The sequence below is a fragment of the Oenanthe melanoleuca genome, chromosome 7 (assembly GCF_029582105.1).
Source record: "Oenanthe melanoleuca isolate GR-GAL-2019-014 chromosome 7, OMel1.0, whole genome shotgun sequence".
Classification (NCBI taxonomy): domain Eukaryota; kingdom Metazoa; phylum Chordata; class Aves; order Passeriformes; family Muscicapidae; genus Oenanthe; species Oenanthe melanoleuca.
Window position 1 is genome coordinate 16,302,008 of NC_079341.1, and position 18,564 is coordinate 16,320,571.

At 37.7% G+C, this 18,564-nt stretch overlaps 1 long non-coding RNA gene across 2 annotated transcripts; it reads left to right on the forward strand.

The window, feature by feature from the left end:
- Positions 1-1,215: 1,215 nt before the first annotated feature.
- LOC130255634 (uncharacterized) lies at positions 1,216-18,283 on the forward strand. 2 transcript variants are annotated; one of them, XR_008840960.1, is made up of 4 exons: positions 1,216-1,305; positions 13,166-13,243; positions 16,457-16,681; positions 17,632-18,283. It is a non-coding gene; the product is annotated as an uncharacterized LOC130255634 (long non-coding RNA). The 2 variants fall into 2 exon arrangements; XR_008840961.1 differs by lacking the exons at positions 1,216-1,305; positions 13,166-13,243 and adding an exon at positions 13,780-13,876.
- Positions 18,284-18,564: the final 281 nt, after the last annotated feature.

The window sequence follows — 18,564 nt, forward strand, 5'->3', positions numbered from 1 at the left end:
TTTATAGAACTGCTTGAGCATCAGTTGTTTAAGTTGCATGATGACTCTGAAGCACAGATTCATAAGCCTTATTTTCATCAATTTATACATGAAGAATATAAAGAAAAGAAAATTATATACTGAGAGGAGTACATAGTCCAAAAACCCCAAATCAAACTCAATTTTAAATTTGGGGCTTCCTGTTCTTGGCACACCATACCCTTCTTTTTACTAAATTTATTACTGCAATGGCATGTGTGTTTAATAAGTTTGAAATATGCATGGTTGTCAAACTGTGTTTAGCAAATAGACGATAGTGAATGTTCTCCAGGATAACCTTGGTCAGGGATGCAAGTTACCAGTGCTGTTCATGTGGATGGGTTTTCAGGTTGGTGCTAGCTTTTGCTGGATATTTCCTTCCCTGCCATATTCCAGATTTACACTTCATGCAGTGGTACAGCTCTCAGTTGCACTACTGTTTCCATTTCTCCTCAGCATGAGGGAAACAACTCGAATCCAGGCTTGCAATCTGTCTCACTAATGCTTAAGCTGGTGTTCACAGCCCTAAGGGCTTGTAGGCAATCTAATTACATTCATTTCATAATTTCAAGTGATGGTATTTTGTAAACATTTTTAATGTATCATCATTAATATGCTAAGGAAAGAAATCTATTTCTGCCAAGAAAGAGGAAATAAATCTTCACTATCTCTTTAGTCCACTAGTTTATGTTTAGAATAGAACACCTTTTCTGAAAAGCTGTTGGAGACATATGCTCCCATTATTATCTCACAGTGATTTATCACTAACTCTAAAATAAACATTATATCTAACTTACTTGCTTCCTACTGCCCTTGCTATGCCATTTCAGAATATCTTAAAGACCCAGCACATGAACACTGATACGGGTTTGTTGGGTTTGGGGGTTTTTTGCCTGCATTCTGTTTTAGTATTGTTGCCACATTTAATTTTTCAAGTTTTATGTTATTATGCCAGAGCTGAGTAAACCGACAATAATTAACTTACAACTTACCTTGAATTGATATTCAGGAAGAGAGCATAACAAGGGAGAGGGTGGGTTGGGGGAAGCTATACTTCTGTGGCTACATTTTTAAAGAGGAAGATGACTGGTAGCTACTGGAGTACTTCCTGGTGGTTAATATTTTTTATTTTGATTTTAAATGTTTTATCTACATTACAAATCTAATTCTCACACTCTGTACAGAATGAGAGATCAATTAAGGCATTGACCACAGGATGCATCATTGTTCCAACTTGAAAAACAAGGCAAAGGAGGGAGGAAGGTCACTACTCATCCCTTTGTTACTGTACCATTTTCTCCTTTGTTTTGGTGATCGTTGTTAATAGCTATGTGAGGGAAGCTAGCCAAGATGAAACATCTCTGCTCTTTCACTAAAATCTTCAGCCAGTGTCAGTAATTCTTCATTTAAGCCTTTTTGTTAAATGTTTTGGGCAGTTGGATTAAGCCTGAGCATTTAGGATATTTGTCTCCCTTTTGGAAAGGCTGGTTAAGGCTCATAAAGGTCTTTCACTGCAGGAAACATAGTGACCTGTGCTGTTCTCTGCTTCCAGTTTGTTCTGAGGTTGTGCAGTGGCAAAACTGCTCTGCAGAAATTCTGGTTATTTGAAAAAATAACAAATAATTGCCATTGGGTAGAAAACTGAGTGCAGTGGAGACTACTGCTTTAGGATTTCTAGAATATCACTTCATGGTTTTAAAGCATTGAGAAGAATTGTCTTGTTACCACATTTAAATGGTAAAAACTGATGTGTGCAAATTCGAAACCTGAAGGATTGCCAATCGCTATTTACAAGATACAGTGTAAATAATGCTATGAGGTCCTAGAGCAATGTTGCAACTTACCCTGTGGAGGCAAGCTCTGTGTTGCATCTTTTACTTCAAATGTTTCCTATTTTTCAACATCATCGCTCTAGTTATTTAATCGGGTAGGTCTTTAGTATAAAATACAGGCATACAGCACAGAATGCCACAGTGAGTTTTTCTGGCAAAAATGCATGTAGCCTCCTAGAAGACAGGAGCTGAGCTTAAAAATAGTTAGTATGTGGCAATGCAAGGTGGGGATTTGGGAGTTTAAGACACCCTAATTATTCACTAGCCCAGACTGCTGTCATCTTCACCAATTCAGAATAACACTTGGAAAAAACAAGTGACCCTCACTATCATACATAATGTGGCAGCTTAATTGGCAAGAAGAGGGTGAAAAGTAGGCTAGGAAAACCCTTTGAGACTGATAGAACATATTTCAGTGGCTTCATCAAGATAATGTCCCCCAGGTGATTGAAAGCAGCATATATTTCATCAGGAAAAAAATATAAAGGTGCTTCAACTGCAGAACCCCAAACATATTATTACAACTCCTTTTTTTTTTCCAGAGGCTTTTCATATCCTACATATCTAGAGGAAGAGTAGAATTAAATGATTAATACCCATAAATTATGGTGGTAGTGTACCTAAAGATACATTGCATTTGCAGTGAGATTTCACTCAGCTAGGCTCTGTGACCATGAAATTAAGGGTACTTCAGTGTTATTTCTGTTCTGGACATGTGTGCTAAAGGGCATGCTATGCAGAAATCTGCACAAAAATGAAAGCAAATATGTATTACAACTGGAAATCTATCAAGAGCCATTAGGCTTATGAAAGCTCACATTTCTTCAATATCCAGTTTACAGGCAGATTCTATAAATAGTCTTTAAAATGTAAATAATGTAGACCACAAATCACAATGTAAATGAAGACTTCTTTGTTGTTGTTATGACTTTCTAGATAGCACAATAAAACTACAGAGAAAGGAGCTTCTGGAATTTCCTGGACAAGTACCCTGGTTCTGTTAAACACAGATTTAAATGAATAGTCAACTTTAAATATCTATTTTAAACAAAATTCATAGTCCCATTATTAGAAGAGGTATATGTCCCCACATCAATGTAAAGCTAATATTTACTGTCAAAAATACACCATTATGTGATTTTGCTTCTTTAACGTTACTAACATGGCAACTACAATAAGCAACAGATTTGACCCAACAAAACGCACAGGAAAATGGAAAACATTCTTCTGTCATTACCTGTGCACTGGTGGAAGTTGCTACCACTGAAGGTGCCATGTTCATATGAGCAGACTTAGTGCTCTAGAAAGTCTGGATTAATTTGGGTACAGCTTTAAATCACTTAATCATGTTTGAAATGGAAATGTGTTAGCCAGTTGTTATTTGCCAGTTAAAATAATTCCTAAAAGTATTTGAGAGTAATAGTGTTAACCCCAGTTTTTTGGACTATGTGTTTGCATCCCAGGATCACACATCCACATATATGCTCTATGCAGAGGGAATGAGTCAAGTAGCTGGATGGGCCTGCCTGGAGCATCTTCTTGGCTTAAGATATGTTCACAGATGGTCTGAGCATGGATGTTGTTTATGCTACTGGAAAAAGAAAAAATGTATTTCACAACCAGAAAATATATGAAACGGGAATTTTGTCTGATACTGCAAGTACAGATATTTATGACCACCACACTCAGTGCTAAGATACAATCAGGGATATTATATTTATATTTTACTGGTTCACTGATACCTACAGCTTTGTCCTGAAAGCAGACAGTGTCTTTACAGACCATACAGAATCAGAGATGGCTCTTTCCAGCCCTATTTCTTATAGCAATTTTCAAGGCTGATAAAATTTTCATTCCTGAATCCAATAAGTAAAGAAAAAGTACAAAGGGATGTTTCAATTACACAAGTCTGTCAACTCATACAAAGAACTAAACATTTCTTAAATTGACTGATGTGTGGCATCGTAATTAGTCATCACCAGAGAATGAAGGACTCCATTAGCAGGCAGGTGCATGTGAGATGATGTTAAAGGAATATATATGCCTGAAGCCTCAAATCTAACCATCTTATTTGCAATCTGTTACTGAGCTAGAATTTAGTTAAACATCTTGAAGATGTACAAAATCTCTTGTAGAGGAGGCACTGGCCCTTAAGTAATTGGCAGCAGTGCTACTCATTAGAATAGCATCTCATCTGAGGTGCCAAATGTGCCCTGTGTTGAACTGTTCAATAATCAGCAACCAATTGTTTCTCTTCTCACATCACTCAGCATGACAAATCAGTGATATTAACCACATGGGTTAAGGCAAATGCCAGTCATTGTTTACATCTCAGGTTAGCCAGTTCTCTTTCAATCAATATAAGGTCTCTAAAAATACAATACAAATAGACTGGTGGTGTAGTCTTCATAAAAAATCACATTACTTCCCCACATTTCAAAAACAAAACAATAAATTGTGGAAGTGCAATAGAAATGGTGGTATGAAACTGGATATTTAACTTGAAGTATATAGGGACTGCACTCCTGAAAGGAATTGGTTGCTGCATTTGCCAGGTTGTAGGAGATACCAAAATCTGGAGTTTCAGAGTAAGACAGTTTAAAATGTCCATGTGGAGGAAGCCCCTTAGCTTTTCTCACAGAGTCAACCTGTCAGTGGTACATTCACCCAGACAGTGCCTAAGCCTTCCTCCAAAGCAATTGAAGTTAAAAGATGAGAAGTCTGGAATGTTCTTTCTTGCATGTGTTACTTCCCCTTGGTTGGCAGTGGATTTCCAACACTGTTGCACATCTTTTATTTTGCTTAGTTAAGTTCCTCTCAAGCTCACAGCCTTCCCTAAGATTTACGTAACCGAATAATTTAGTGTGTTTTGTCTGTGTAATCTGTGCCTTTTATCACCTCAGTGTCCAGCTGTGGTCGAAGATCACTGATAAATAAGGGAAGTGATAGAATTTGTAATTCAGCAGTACTATCTGCTGCCTTACTGTGCCAGCATTAGCCATGAGGGCAAGCGTCTGTTCACTCTTATCCCCAGCATATTGCTGACCATCCCTCAGTTCTGGCATAGAACAGCGCTGTGCTTTCCACTCTTTCACTTCCTGGCTGGAGCAACAGCGCCTCATGGAAATGAGCAATGAATCAGGGACTGAAATATTTACTTGACAACAATTAAATCCCATACTCTTCTTATCTCAGCACTAGTTTTGTAAGTAACAGTGATGGAAATCCACAAAGTACTGTGATTATTCCAAATTTAAAATGCAGATAATATGCTTGTGTATGCATACCAAATCTGGCTGATTCTGTCAGTTTGGAAAGAGCTGCAGGCTAAGTGGAGCAGGGTGATGTGCTCTGAAGTTAACTGAAAGGACATGGATCATAATTCTAAAGAGAGAGGCTGGAGAGAAGGACAATGAAAAGTAGCCAGTAATATCAGAAATTTCTTGAGCTCTCTGTTCCTAAACAATGTGTAAGGTCTGACAAAGAGACATTCCCCTTGTTCTGCACATGATGTTTTGCATCTGTTGTATCTTGTCCCTGCAGCCAAGGACACAGTAACATTTCAGCTCACTACTTCAGTCTCCAGCTGTCCACTTTCAGCCAAAGTCCTGCAGGTGGTTGCCTTCTGAAATGGCATCATCTTTTCTCCAGCTTTGCTTTCACTGATAACAATAAGAAAACAGCAACAGAGGGCTCCTCAAGTAGTGCCTGTCTTGGGGTCTGGCTGCAGGCTGAGCAGTAACACAGCACTAGTTACCTGGTGGTGATATCTCAGTGTGGCTCCTTGTTTCTCTCTTTTCCCCCTTCCCTCTCTTACTCCCTGCATTACGTATAAACACAGTCATTTGATTTCAAAAATTTTGATAACATTGGTTTTTGTCTGAATTTTGAATTTATTTCATTTCTGTTGCACAAAGATTTTGTTGTACTGCTTTTGGTTACTTTCTCTACATAAAGGGAGTAAAAATCTATATGCCACATTTAAGTATGTATTTCTTATTTCTGTTAAGTAATATAGATACTAGAGAAAATAAAAGGCAGAATGTGATGCTCAAAAACATTCAGCAAATATACATAGGGGCTGTTAGTAAAAGTACATTCATGCAGAATGACAGTGGTCTCCCTAGGCATAACTCCCTGGTGCAGTAAACGAAGCACTGCTCTGGGAAAATGCAATGTGGAGGGAATTTTTTTGCTTATGATGGGAATAACATAAGAAATACATTCTGAGATGATCAAGATAGCTATTACTGTGCTGTGGCAAGCTTGGGCCTTTAAATGCCTAGCCATTTTTCTTTTTTTAATGGCTGGTTTTATATACGGTTCGTCATTGTACCACTGACCTTTTCTCTTCTGACTTGCGCTGATGACATCATGGAAATGACAAGATTTCCAGGAGCGATGGAAATAGGTGCTTATCATTGTACAAATTAGCAAAGAGCTGGCAGCAACGGGAGCATGATAGGCTGCTACGTCTGCTCTGGTGCAGATGAGAAAGCCACGTCTCAACTATCTAAAATTGGCAGTCAGAAATCAGCTGGGGACAAAAGTTCCTGTTTGTCCAGGAGCTTCTTTCAGTGTAGGAGCATCCAGATGAAAATGCGTGATTATCATCTATTACAACATGAAGTTAAGCTATTTTTCAGCTTCTATAGATAAATAGCACAATTCCTTGTCAATGTCTTCTATTTAAATGTGGAGCTTAAACATATTTTCTGGGCAGGATTTCAGTAATTACTTCCATGTAAGTACCTCCCCACTCTTTTTAATTCCTTTATTCAGTTTTACAGTTACAGTAAGCACTGACATGCTTTACCTGTATTTCATGGTGGTTTTAAAGTTTTCATAAGAATATAGGATTCCTGTGCTATCATTTGAAATGCATTGACATTCCAAGACATTAGCCTAGACTCAGTACAGTAATATTATTAGGCTTGTAGCAGAGCTTTATTAGTAGATTCATACTCATGGTAAAAGTTAAGAATGGTCTTAGTACTATATTGAACTGGGGCCTTGGAAATATGACAGTTGATTTACTAGGATAGTGCTGCAGAATGGTTAAACAGATGTCAGCTAGGTAAGAGGATCACACAGAACCAAATTCTTGTGTACTCACACTCTGGCCATGATGGGAATGAAAATAACATTTTGAGTTGCATTACCTAACTGATCTGCTGTTCTAACAGACCTCCTCTGGCTTCTGTCCTTGTCACTACCATCCCTCCAAAAAATCCAAACAGAAGACAAGACAAACAAAACTGGATGCTGTTTTCTGTTTACAAGTTTGTTTTCTGTGCATTATCAGAAGTTGCAGGTAACTATGGAATAGATGAGGTGAGAATTAGGCTGCCGTGGGTTGTTCCAAGGCCATTCAGGTGCAGCCGGTATTGAGTGCAGTGATGACTGCAGGCATAAAAGGAGATTCCAGTTTTCTTAATAGCATTACAGTGTTTTTTGTGATGGTCTCAGCACCTCCTGAGAATGTTTGCTTTTTTATCATTCACAAACAGTCTTTTCCTTTATGCTCAGGAGTATAATAGTTTTACTATCCCAAGACCCAGACTAAGGGAGAAAGTGAAACCACAATCAAATATACAGGGAAAAGACTGTTTTCCTGGGAAGGTCATGAAGTAATAAGAAATGTCCTTCAATAGTTTTTGTGATTGTAAGGGAAATAATTATGTAGTACCTTCTGCCTTTGCTTTGTCAGAATTCCCCATAGCATTCTTCTGTCCCATGTTTGCACTGCTCCTGTGGATCCTGTGTGTGGTGTTAGTGAGATTGAATGAGCTGTACTGGGTAGCCCAGTGCTCTATGACTTTGTCAACAGAAAAAGGTGGCAGAACAGCACCTGTTTCCCTGACTGCAGGCGTTCTGTTACTTTATCCATATGTGCATAGCTGGAGGCTGTACTAGATCTCTTTGCTCTTGTGGTTTGGTAATTCCAGCAGCAGGTAGCTTTGGCAGCATTTCATATCCATAATTGTCTCTGTGACTGGCTCTCAGTGGAGTGGATGTGCTCATTTCTACCCATGATTCTGTTCTCCTAATTGAATAACTGGAGCTCACTGATATCCAGCATGACTCAAACTGCAGACTGGGTGATGGCCTTCATACCACTGTGCCATGTCATGGTTTTCCTTTGGCTTTTAGATCTCCCTGTGAATAGCAAAAGAAACCTCTGGGCTCCCTGCCTGGGTTGTCACCTCCCTGGGAAGTGGCTCTGTGCAGCTACTCAAATTAATTAGTATACATAGGGAGGGAGAAAGCAAGGAGTTTGGGGGAAAATAGGAGCTTTAATGTAGGCAGGCTCATCTTCCTCTGCAGTCAGTGAAATGGAAAAGGTCTCCTCCATAAACAGTTCCTGTTTTTCAAAATATTAAGTGACTGTGCCAGGCACCACAATTCCCCTTGAGTTTTCAAATTTTTTTTTAGCCAGCAGCTAAAAATTACCTATCACTGACTATGTGAACAATAATGAATATCAGCGGTCTTAGTTCAAATAAGGATTACCAAAAATAATCAGATTACAGTCATTAAATGCAAGGTAATCCTCAAATTCACCAATATATGAAAGTCAGTAACTTTCAGAAAATGTGTCCAAGTCCCTGGCCCACTCACAACTTTCTGAACTCAGTCAAATATGCTGTTGGTTGAAGTGCTTAGAATAGCACATGAGTAAAGTTTAATGTCGAGCCTTTCAGCCTTTCATTCTATGTGTGACAGGAGATGCTTCCATTGGGGGTCTTCATTTGTCTCACAGAAGTGTGGGTGGGAGTCTCTTCCCATCATACTCCATACAAGCAGTCTTGCTTCCCAGGATAGCATTAGGCTTTTGGAGATCCCTCAGTGTATTTATTTCTTGTAAAGATCCTATTGCACTGTCAGCACTTAGCACCAGGTAATAATTCTGGAGCCAGACGCTCCCATCACAGGCCACAAGTCACTTCTATTGATTTCAAATACAATGCTGCTTTTATCTCCATTCCATTCAGGAAGGAATGTGGTTGGGCCACCCTCACTATATACATAATAAGAGTAACACAAGGAACATGTTGGAGGAACCTAGAGGCAATGCTGCTTTATCTTAATTTCTAGGATGGGACACATACAAATCAGGTTTTTTCTTTTTTATTTGAAAGTGAGATATTAATTCAAATAAAATCATGGGAGTATTGTTTCTGCCTTCAATATACATGGGATATGATAAATTTTCCTCTCCAACTTGTAAGTCTTTTGAGAAGCTGGTTAATAGTTATTAGCCTTCATAAGTGGCAAGAAAGAAAAAGTTAGGTCTTAACCCCAAACTAACTGTGTAAAAGCCAAACCATTTCAGTGAACAAGATACTCTTTAAGAAGTCTAGTTTGATCATGTTCCTTCACTATAATCAGAAGAAGGAGAAAAATGTACATGAAATGAGCACAGGTACCACTCTACCACGTGAGTGAGGGGGGGTTGTTTCAGAACTTAGCATGTGTTTTGCTTTGCAGTCAATCTGAATGACTAATGGTGGGGAAGAGGGATTAGAAGGGAATCTTTATCTATGCACATTACCAAAAAAATAAAAGCTGTTATTAAGGCACCAGTAAAATCTGAAGTTACAGACAGTCATTAGACATGGCTGCTCATAGCAGGACCCAGGTGCCAAACTAGAAAAGATACATAATGCTTCCCATAGCAGCATCTGGCTTTTTGGCAGAGTCTACACACTTGGGCATTGATGACTCTGGATTTGCTTTGTAGTCTCTCAAACAGTTGCATTGCAGTGGCCCTGGGCAAAACTGCAGAACCTTTTCCTCCATAGCACATCATTTCACATAGCATTTCACAAAAGAATTAGCACTGAAAATGAACATAGTCTGTGCAATTAGTCTGATAATTAAGACTTAAGTACTGGACAGAGATCAAAGTGCTTGTAATCTGCAATAAAGTTCCCAGAGTTGTAAGGATTTTCAAAATGTTAGCTCGTGCTTTATTGCACCTTCCATTTATTGTGTACCCATGATAGCAGCAAACACATTTTCCCAGTGGATATCAGCATGTATAACTGCAACACCTGTTACTACAGCAGCCTGGTATTTCTCACAATATGATTACTCTGTCAACGACTGCCATAAAAGGTGGCATCTGTATTCATCAAAAAGAGTTATCAGTAAATGTAAAGCCATACCACAATTAGAGATCTCCAAGGAAGAACAAATCCAGCCAAAAAAAATGTCAACGACAGTATTTAATTACTACGATTGTTAATCAATAAAATGCCTTCATAACTTTTAATTAAATTTTTATTTGAACGGGATGTTTAGAAAATCTGATTCTTTGTTTTTGTTTCATTTAACAGTTGCACTACTAAAGTACTGGTGGCATCTGTGAACAACCTACCTCGAGGGGACACTTTATGTCTGTAACTGCATTTTGTCACCTACAGAGGGTGTTAAGAATCTTGTTAAAAATAAAGGAAATAGTTAGGAGACATCTCACTGTAGCCATTATTATAGTGCAAATTACCTGGTAGAGTAATCCAGAAGCTGTCACAAAAGGTTAGTAAGAAACAGTGTCAGGAAATCAACCATACAGCAATTCATCATGGCCTATCACTAGCTCTAAACTGAAAGCTTTTAAAAGGCATTGTTTTATGAAGTATAGGACATTATCTTTTTTTTTTTTTTTTTTTTTTTTTTTACAGCACTGAATAAAGATAACTAGGAGAGTGGTTCTCTCATGAAAGATATAAAGACATAATGATGAAAAATGTCAATTATTTTACTGCACAAATCTGCAGGCAAGGTAAAAAACAGAGAGAGGTTGCTACAAATGAAGAAGGCCATTGCAATATAATACCTCACCTTTATTTTCATTTTAATTTTGAAATATGCTGCCTGATTTTTGCAATCCTTATTCAGACAACAAATGACAGCTTTCTGGATTACCAGTCCACCCCCTAGAGGTTCTGTAAGATATCATGAAAACACAAAATTTGCCTTTCAGGAAGTTTTTACAAGTGCAGTCTTGATACAGACTATAACACAGATTGCCATTGTTCTATTAAGGGATATTAGAATAGTTTATTGCCAGTTGTCTTGTGGATAAATAAATGCTATCTGCCTCTTCCTTTAACTTTCAGGTTTAGCTCAGGAGAGAGTGCCTTCTGATGATGGTTAAGTCATGGCTCTCCACTGCTGCAGTGCCACTGAGGAGGCCACAGCTGCTCTCTTTGATGTGAGATGTCCATGGGACACTGGCTGAGGAATGCCATTGCTGCTGTTTAGGAGTTTGTTAGCTCACCTTCAGAATTATGTCAGAGCACTGGACACAAAACTTGGTCTTTTGTAAAGCACTACAATTGTACTTTGGGTTAGGGGTGGAGCCAAGCACAAAAACTCTCCAAACAGCCGAAGTACTGAACCAGTCAGAACCCAATAGTTTGTACTGACCAGTAGTGTTTTCCTGGTTAATCACGGCTGGGTGAAGTGTTAGGAAGGCAGTAGAGTTTGCTGGAGGTAGCCACGCTCAAAATTTCCCTTTTAAAAAGAGAAAAAGTAGACAAATATTTACAGAAAACCTGATGTTCAGAGGCTTGGTTAGTTGCCAGCACCTCCAGGGCTCTAATATAGCTTTGTAATACTTAAGAAGCAGAACTCTGTCAGAAAAGATGACCAAAACCCTCTTTTTATATTCCATATGAAAATGTCTTAAGAAGTACCAGTAACCAGGGATTGCACTGGCATTAATAAATATCTAAGTGTTAAAAGACAGTTGGCTCAGATTGAAAGCATCCTATAAGTTTAAGGGATAGCTGGAAGAGATGAGAAGATGATAAACAGAAATAGTAATGAGCAGAAGATTGTATAGGATGGCAAGTTTGATCATACCTCACTTTACTGAAGCCTCTGAAAGGTCTTGGTAATCTATACAGCTCTATGTAATACCATGGAGAAGAATAATGCAATTATCAATTAAGATTTCTTTTAATGGGGCTGACTGATGCTTAGATGGCAGAAAGTTTAATTACAAGCACAAACTTACATCAAGTTTGCATTGCTGGCAAAAGCTTATATTTATATCCAGCCCCAGTGTGCTACCAAAGACTAGCCTTCATTTGCAATGTTAGTGGTATTTTCTGAGTACTTGTCAGAATGGAGCACTCACTTCTCATGGATATAAAAATACCCTTATGAACAGATAATAGCATCAATCACTTTTAGTATTTGAATGTCAGATATGTATGAAAACCCTGCTAACTACCTTCAATAAAGAACTTTAAAAATTGCTCCTCAAAATACATATACATGTATTTTAATTCACAGGAGAACAGATTAAGAGAACTCTCCTTCCATGGCACATTGGATGAGAATCTGTCTTGTTGGAATGCTAAAAATTCTCAATCCATCAACTAAATGCAGATTCAGGGCACCATCTCGTATTTCCTTGTCAAATAAATTATGCCTTATATCAAAGACCACACAGATTCCTACTTAACAAAACAGGGGTATGTCGAATGTATCATAAATGTGAAATATGAAAGAAAGCAAAATGAGACAGCCAATAAAACGTAAGATTTGTAAGTCAGATAGCATATACCTTAGAAATAATGTTACCAATACTCAGAATCTGTGATTAAAGAAATATTCATAATCTGTCATTAATTTTCCACAGAGATTGAAATTTTTTATAATACTAACCTGAAAATGTCTGAGGGAAATTAAAAGAAGAAAAGTAGTAGTTGAAATTATGTTTAAATGTACATTTTTCTGTATTTGCATCTCTATAAAGATATTTCCCTTTATTTCTCTCTTTTTTTTTTTCAATTAACAACTAAGCTGGGAAAAGGATGCATATTATCCAAGGACAAAGTTTGAAGATATACAGTTATTGAGAATAGTCAAATGTAAAGCCATAAATAGAAATTGCCTACAGCTGTCATAATAACGGTGGGCAATAAAATGTAGCTAAAATTCAATAAGGGCAAAAAACCATGGTAAAGCATATGAAGTATATGAAGAAATCAGCTCTGAGAAAACAACTGCCACTCAAGGAAGACATCTTGGATTGGGTTGCTTCATAAAACCATGAACTCGTTATTCCTTAGTTTTCATAAAGCAAACTCTGTCAAGAAAAATTTGTAAAGGGCTTTCAAAGAAAATACTGAACTGATTAGACTTCTGATGTCCTTGTCTTGGATATAGCTTATTGTTCTGGTCATAGAATAATAAAAAGTTATAGCAGAACTGATCTCTAATCAATATAAAACTACATTTATAATGTGTGCTTTCCTGAAAGAATTAATGTTCTTCATTTTGTTTCCATTTATTAGGAGCTTTGCATACTGAAACAGCTTTTACAGATGAAGACTCTAAAGAAGCTCTGGCTAAACCAGAAAACCAGCTACAAGGTAGGAATTCTAAAGTATGTATATAATTAGGTAATTATTTTTTAGTGGTTTAGGTAATATGCTGTACTTTATGGACAATTGGCTCCTGTCAATAGACTTTCACACTGATATTGCAAAAAAATTATCATATACCTTTGTTTTCTGATTAAAAATGAAGTTTTTGTGGTATATAACTAAACAACAGCTCATTCAGCCAAAACAATAAACAACTTCAAAAATCTCTTATTTAATCTTTATATGACTAGGCAGACATACTCATTCTCCAAGAGCTCACACAGCAATGATCTGTATTGCTCTTTTTAATCCTTCATCAACCCTGCATTCATCTGATAGTACCTGGCCTCCTGCTTGGCAAGGTAGTCTGCCTCTTCAGACTGACGTTAAACTTCATATAAAATCTTCAGATGAAGATGAATCTGCCATGTGGAAATAGTTCCAGTGTTTAAGTACCCTTTGCACTTTATTCTTCCTTCATGCTTCACTGTCTTTTCTCCAGTCATTCAATTTTCCTGTACTTGTGTCTGTTTATTGTATCAGATGTCTTCATCTGTAGATAATTGTGGCCCATGATCAAATTATCTCTTAATTAACTGAACTAAGTAGACTGAGCTTATTCCAAATCTCTACAGAAAGGTAGGTTCCCACTTTTCAGGGTTTTTTTTTTCCCTCAGAGTTTTTCTGATATGCCAACATACTTCCCAAGGGTGGATACCTCCCATGCCAAACATGCTGCCTCAGAGATAGATTTGATGTCACATGTATCACTATTATTACCAGCCTCCACATGTTTCCCAGTATTTCCATCTACATCTTGAAGAACCACATTAGGTCCTTCTGTGACATGTGCTGCTTTTCAGCAATGACTTCCAAATTGCCACAGCCCCTACTTTCTAAGCATTGTTTTCTGTCCTTCTAACGACTCGAGCATCACCCACAGCTCTTCATTATTTACTTTGTTTCACTTTTCTATTACTCCTATACCCAGAAAATAATATATTAAAAAGCCAACCCCTCCTGAAAATTAAAATAAACCAATATATGAATATATATCTGCCCTAAGTTGTTGAAATGCAACCACTCACCACTACAACAAGATCTTCCAGTTGAGAAGGAAGTGCGATACAAGGAAAGTATGGGATGGAAAAAATACTTTGTTTCTTGATTACACTGTGAACATTTTCTGTTTTGACAATTTCCCTTACATTTCGTCCTAAGTAGATGAGCAAGTACAGCATACACATATTTTCCAACACAAAAGAAGCACATGAATTGTGCTAATGATAGGGGTGGTGGGAATAGAAAGGAGATGGCAGTTCATGACTTAGGTTCATTAATCAAAACTGTTTGAGCTCCCGTCCATGGGATCTTGCAGGTCTCTTTGGGCAACATGACCTGGCTTTACTACAAGGGTCTTGTAAGAAATGGGTGATTATTTTTTTCCCCTAATTTGAGATCAGACAACAGTGATAAGGATTGCACCAGCTTTGGATAATATTATTAAATTGATAGCAGTAATATCATGTCTCATATTCGTAAAAGTGAGTGAAATTGGCTAAATTGTTCAACAGTGTGCTCCACCATCTTGGTATTTTCAATGATATCAAGGTCAACAATTTTTGCTCAGAGAGGCAGCAATATATGCACCTACATGGTGGAGATGAAGGTGGTGGGTACATGGGTATGTAACTCCCAATTTAGTTTATGGTATAATGCACACGTACAGTTTTAGGAGCTGTCTGTCTGCTGTTCGGTCAGCTGCAGCCGATTACAGGAAGGAGGGAAGCACCATGCTCCTTCACAGAGGCTTCATTTTTGCTCTTTCACTTCAATCTGGAGTTACAGTGCTTTGGCTGACAGTGAGAGGTGTTTTGCCTCTGTGGGGAAAAGTATGACTGAGATCTTAAGAACCTTATTGTGACTCAGTGAAAGATCCATCTCATCAGCTCAAGTGAAGTTAAGCTGCTAAAGAACATGTATATAAAAGAAACTTTTCTCTGGCTACATAAAATATCACTTTAAATAATATCAGATTCTGTATTCAGCAGCTGCAGTAAAGCTCTGAAAGCATTTTCACTCTCTCCATCTTTGTGACCATTCCTACCAGAAGTAGGTCTTGCATCAAAAACAGCCATCTCCCCTCTTTCTGCTCATCCTTTTATTGCAAAATGTTATATTAATGCAGATCATTCCAATAAAGTCTTAACTACAGAAATAACAGAAAAATTAGAAAAGCAGGCCAAACGCTTTCTCTTTTATTTCATCCAATGTCTTCGTTCTTACAACATATGTTTCGTCATCTTAATATACGGGTGAAGAAATACCAATTTTCACAAAAATCTGCTGAAATTCTAGCCCAGAACTCTCCCAGTGGAGGACCTGTCTAAGTCAAAGACATGACTACAGTCTTCCATGGCATTCTCTCTTCCTCTCAATTATCTAAGTTCTCTGAAAAGCTAAGCATCTGATATAAACATGTGAAGGTGAGAAGTGATACCAAAAAAAGTGGGTATCTTTCTTGCTCAGTAAGCCTGTATAAAAGTGCACATTTAGATTTAGAAATCCTTTTATATTTGTTTGTTTTTCCTACTCTGTGTTTCTTTAAGATTGCAAGTGAAAATATGTAATAGGGACTTTCCCAAATATATTGCTGAATTTTAGAAGCAGGAATGGGAATGGAATATTTGGATCATCCCCGCTGTTACTTCTGAGTCTTGACTACTGCTGTTCACTTCCTTATCATTAATAAAAGATCACAGAGACTGTGGTGAGAAACAGCAAGTCTGTTTTGACATGAATTTCCCAGAATAATTCTCTTTCTGTACTGATGCTAGAGTCTCACACAGGGAGGTTTTCTATTGGTTGAGTATGCACCAAAAATATTAATAAGGGAGATGGTTGAGTTAGTAATTCTCTTCCAGAAGTGCTCTGGGAGTGTGCACCATTGGGGTTTTTTGGAGTGATATGTATAGTACAGGCATGATGGACACTGATTATCTGCATTTCTGCAAAGCAGCTGACATTATAGATCATATGCCACTGTGCCACATGCACAGTGAAGTATGAGTGCACCCAGTGTGCAAGATATCCATGTGCTCCCTTCGTCTCTACCAGTGGGTGGGAAACTAAAAATTGAAGAGAATAAGGAGTAACAACTATAGGACTGAGAATTTCCTGAGTATTAATAAAAGGAATCGGTATCCCATTTTCACCCAGAGATCTTGAAGGGACCTATATGATCCAGTGACTCTAAAATTTAGATGTACAAAGAACTTGAATGCCTAGCTCTTTGTGGCTGTTTGGAAAATTCAAGGAAAAGGTGCAGTGTCCATTTCTTGGTGTTTCTGTGAATTGCACATGCATGGTTCCTTACCTGATTGGATGATCTGGGAAATGCGGACATACACACACAGCACAGTGGAATGTTCATCAATAAAACAGGTAAGTGTTATTTAAATTTTAAGCAGCCATGAATAAAAATACAGCAGAAGGCTCTCACAGGCTATTGCAATCTACTGAACTAATCGCTTCCTAATTAAATTTTCCATAGATTGTCTTTGGACTACCCAGAAGCATCCTTCAGCATTTGCTCAAGGCACATTTTTTTGATAAGGGGTTTACATGGGATTTTAAGAAAATTAATATCAATTAATAAATAATAACATTATAAATTTAATATCAAGTGGAGAGTATGTACCAATTATATACCAATAATAGAAATTACAAAGGAGCTTTCTCATATTACTCAACCTTATTGTTACAGAGCTGTTTTCATAACATTTTGTGTTAGCTTTTTTCTGTTAGGATTTATCTGCATGTTGAGAATTGATGACAGCATGTTTGTTACCCAAGTAGAACATTTTAAGTAGTTTAGAATCTCTGACATTTTATCCATGTTAACCAGAAATGATGATACATTAAAGAAACTCCCTCACCTGTGGATTCACTGTAGATCACTGTCCCCACAGTCTAAGAGGACAGTGAGCCACAAAACCAATAATAATAATTAGGACTCCTAGCTGAGGTGAAAAGCTATTGCCTCATGGAACTATTTTCCAATCCTCCTCCTTCCAGCTGAGCTGGACTAGCAATGCTATAAAATAGCAATTAAAAGACTCAAGTTTAAAAATACCTTCAGCTTCCCAGGTCCCACAATGGCAAAGGTTAAGTGGATTATGTGGAGATAATTCACTCAGCTCCAGGGGGAGGGTGCTGATTGCCAGGCCTGTTGGTTACCTCCCTCTCCCCTCCTCACTTGCCAAAGCAGTGATTGTTACAGTAGTGTCAGTTTTGCCAACCTAAAAGAAGAAAAGGCCTGGAAAACTTTCCCAATGGGCCCTGCAGTTACTAATGGGCACTGAGTGGTACTTGCAAATTTCTCTTTGATACAGCCTTAAAAGCTGAGCATGGAAGTGGTCCCTTGTCCTCAGCTAACATCTTAATGCTATTGACCATTCATGCAAGTCTTCCAGTGAAAACACCCTGTTTCTTGAAGGGAAAATGAATATGAAAAAGATTGCTGGCCTTACATGAACAGCTACTCTCCATCGTGCTCCAACTGAATTAAAACCACCAATTACACCTCTAGTTGTGTGGCAACACCTACACTGTGTTTCCAATTAACTTTGTAAGTTTTTAATCAGTGACAAATGCATTTTTGTAAATTCAATTTGCCTTTTATTGCAGCACCTATAAAATGTCTTGCAGCATTCCGGAACTTTGTGAAGGTTTTACTTGCTACTGACATAACGCAGCTGTCGGACCTACAACAAAGGCTGAGGTTTATGGGCAACTTGAATTAGGATGTAGGTTAAGCAATTAAAGTTCAAGGAGGGGGAGGGGGAAATGGTTTCCCAAAATTTGCACTTGCCAATTTAGAAAAACACACCAAAAACTTGCTGTACACAAGGATGGGAGAAGCCAAAGCAGCTAAGGAGACCATACTCAGCTTTAGAATTGCTATTTTGAGAGTATTCCATATGTGAAAAGGTCACCCAGATTTCATTAATAAATCCGCTCTGCTGTTTGTTTTCTTTTTTAATCAAACTCAAATGCATCCTGTTAAAGGGCTGAGTGATTAGATCATAAATCTGGATGTCCTTGAAGATGATGAAGAAAATGCTTATCTGTAAAGCAATCATCATACTGCCAGTTCTATCATTTGCACATTTTTACATGTGCTGGAAAAATGGTTTAATTTTAAATAATTTGCTTGAATTTTTAGGTAAGAAAAGAGATGTTGCAGAATTTACAGTTAAAAGAGCAACTGGATTACTTGTGACATATGGAAAGAATCCATTACATCTAATCTTCTGTATCTAAAT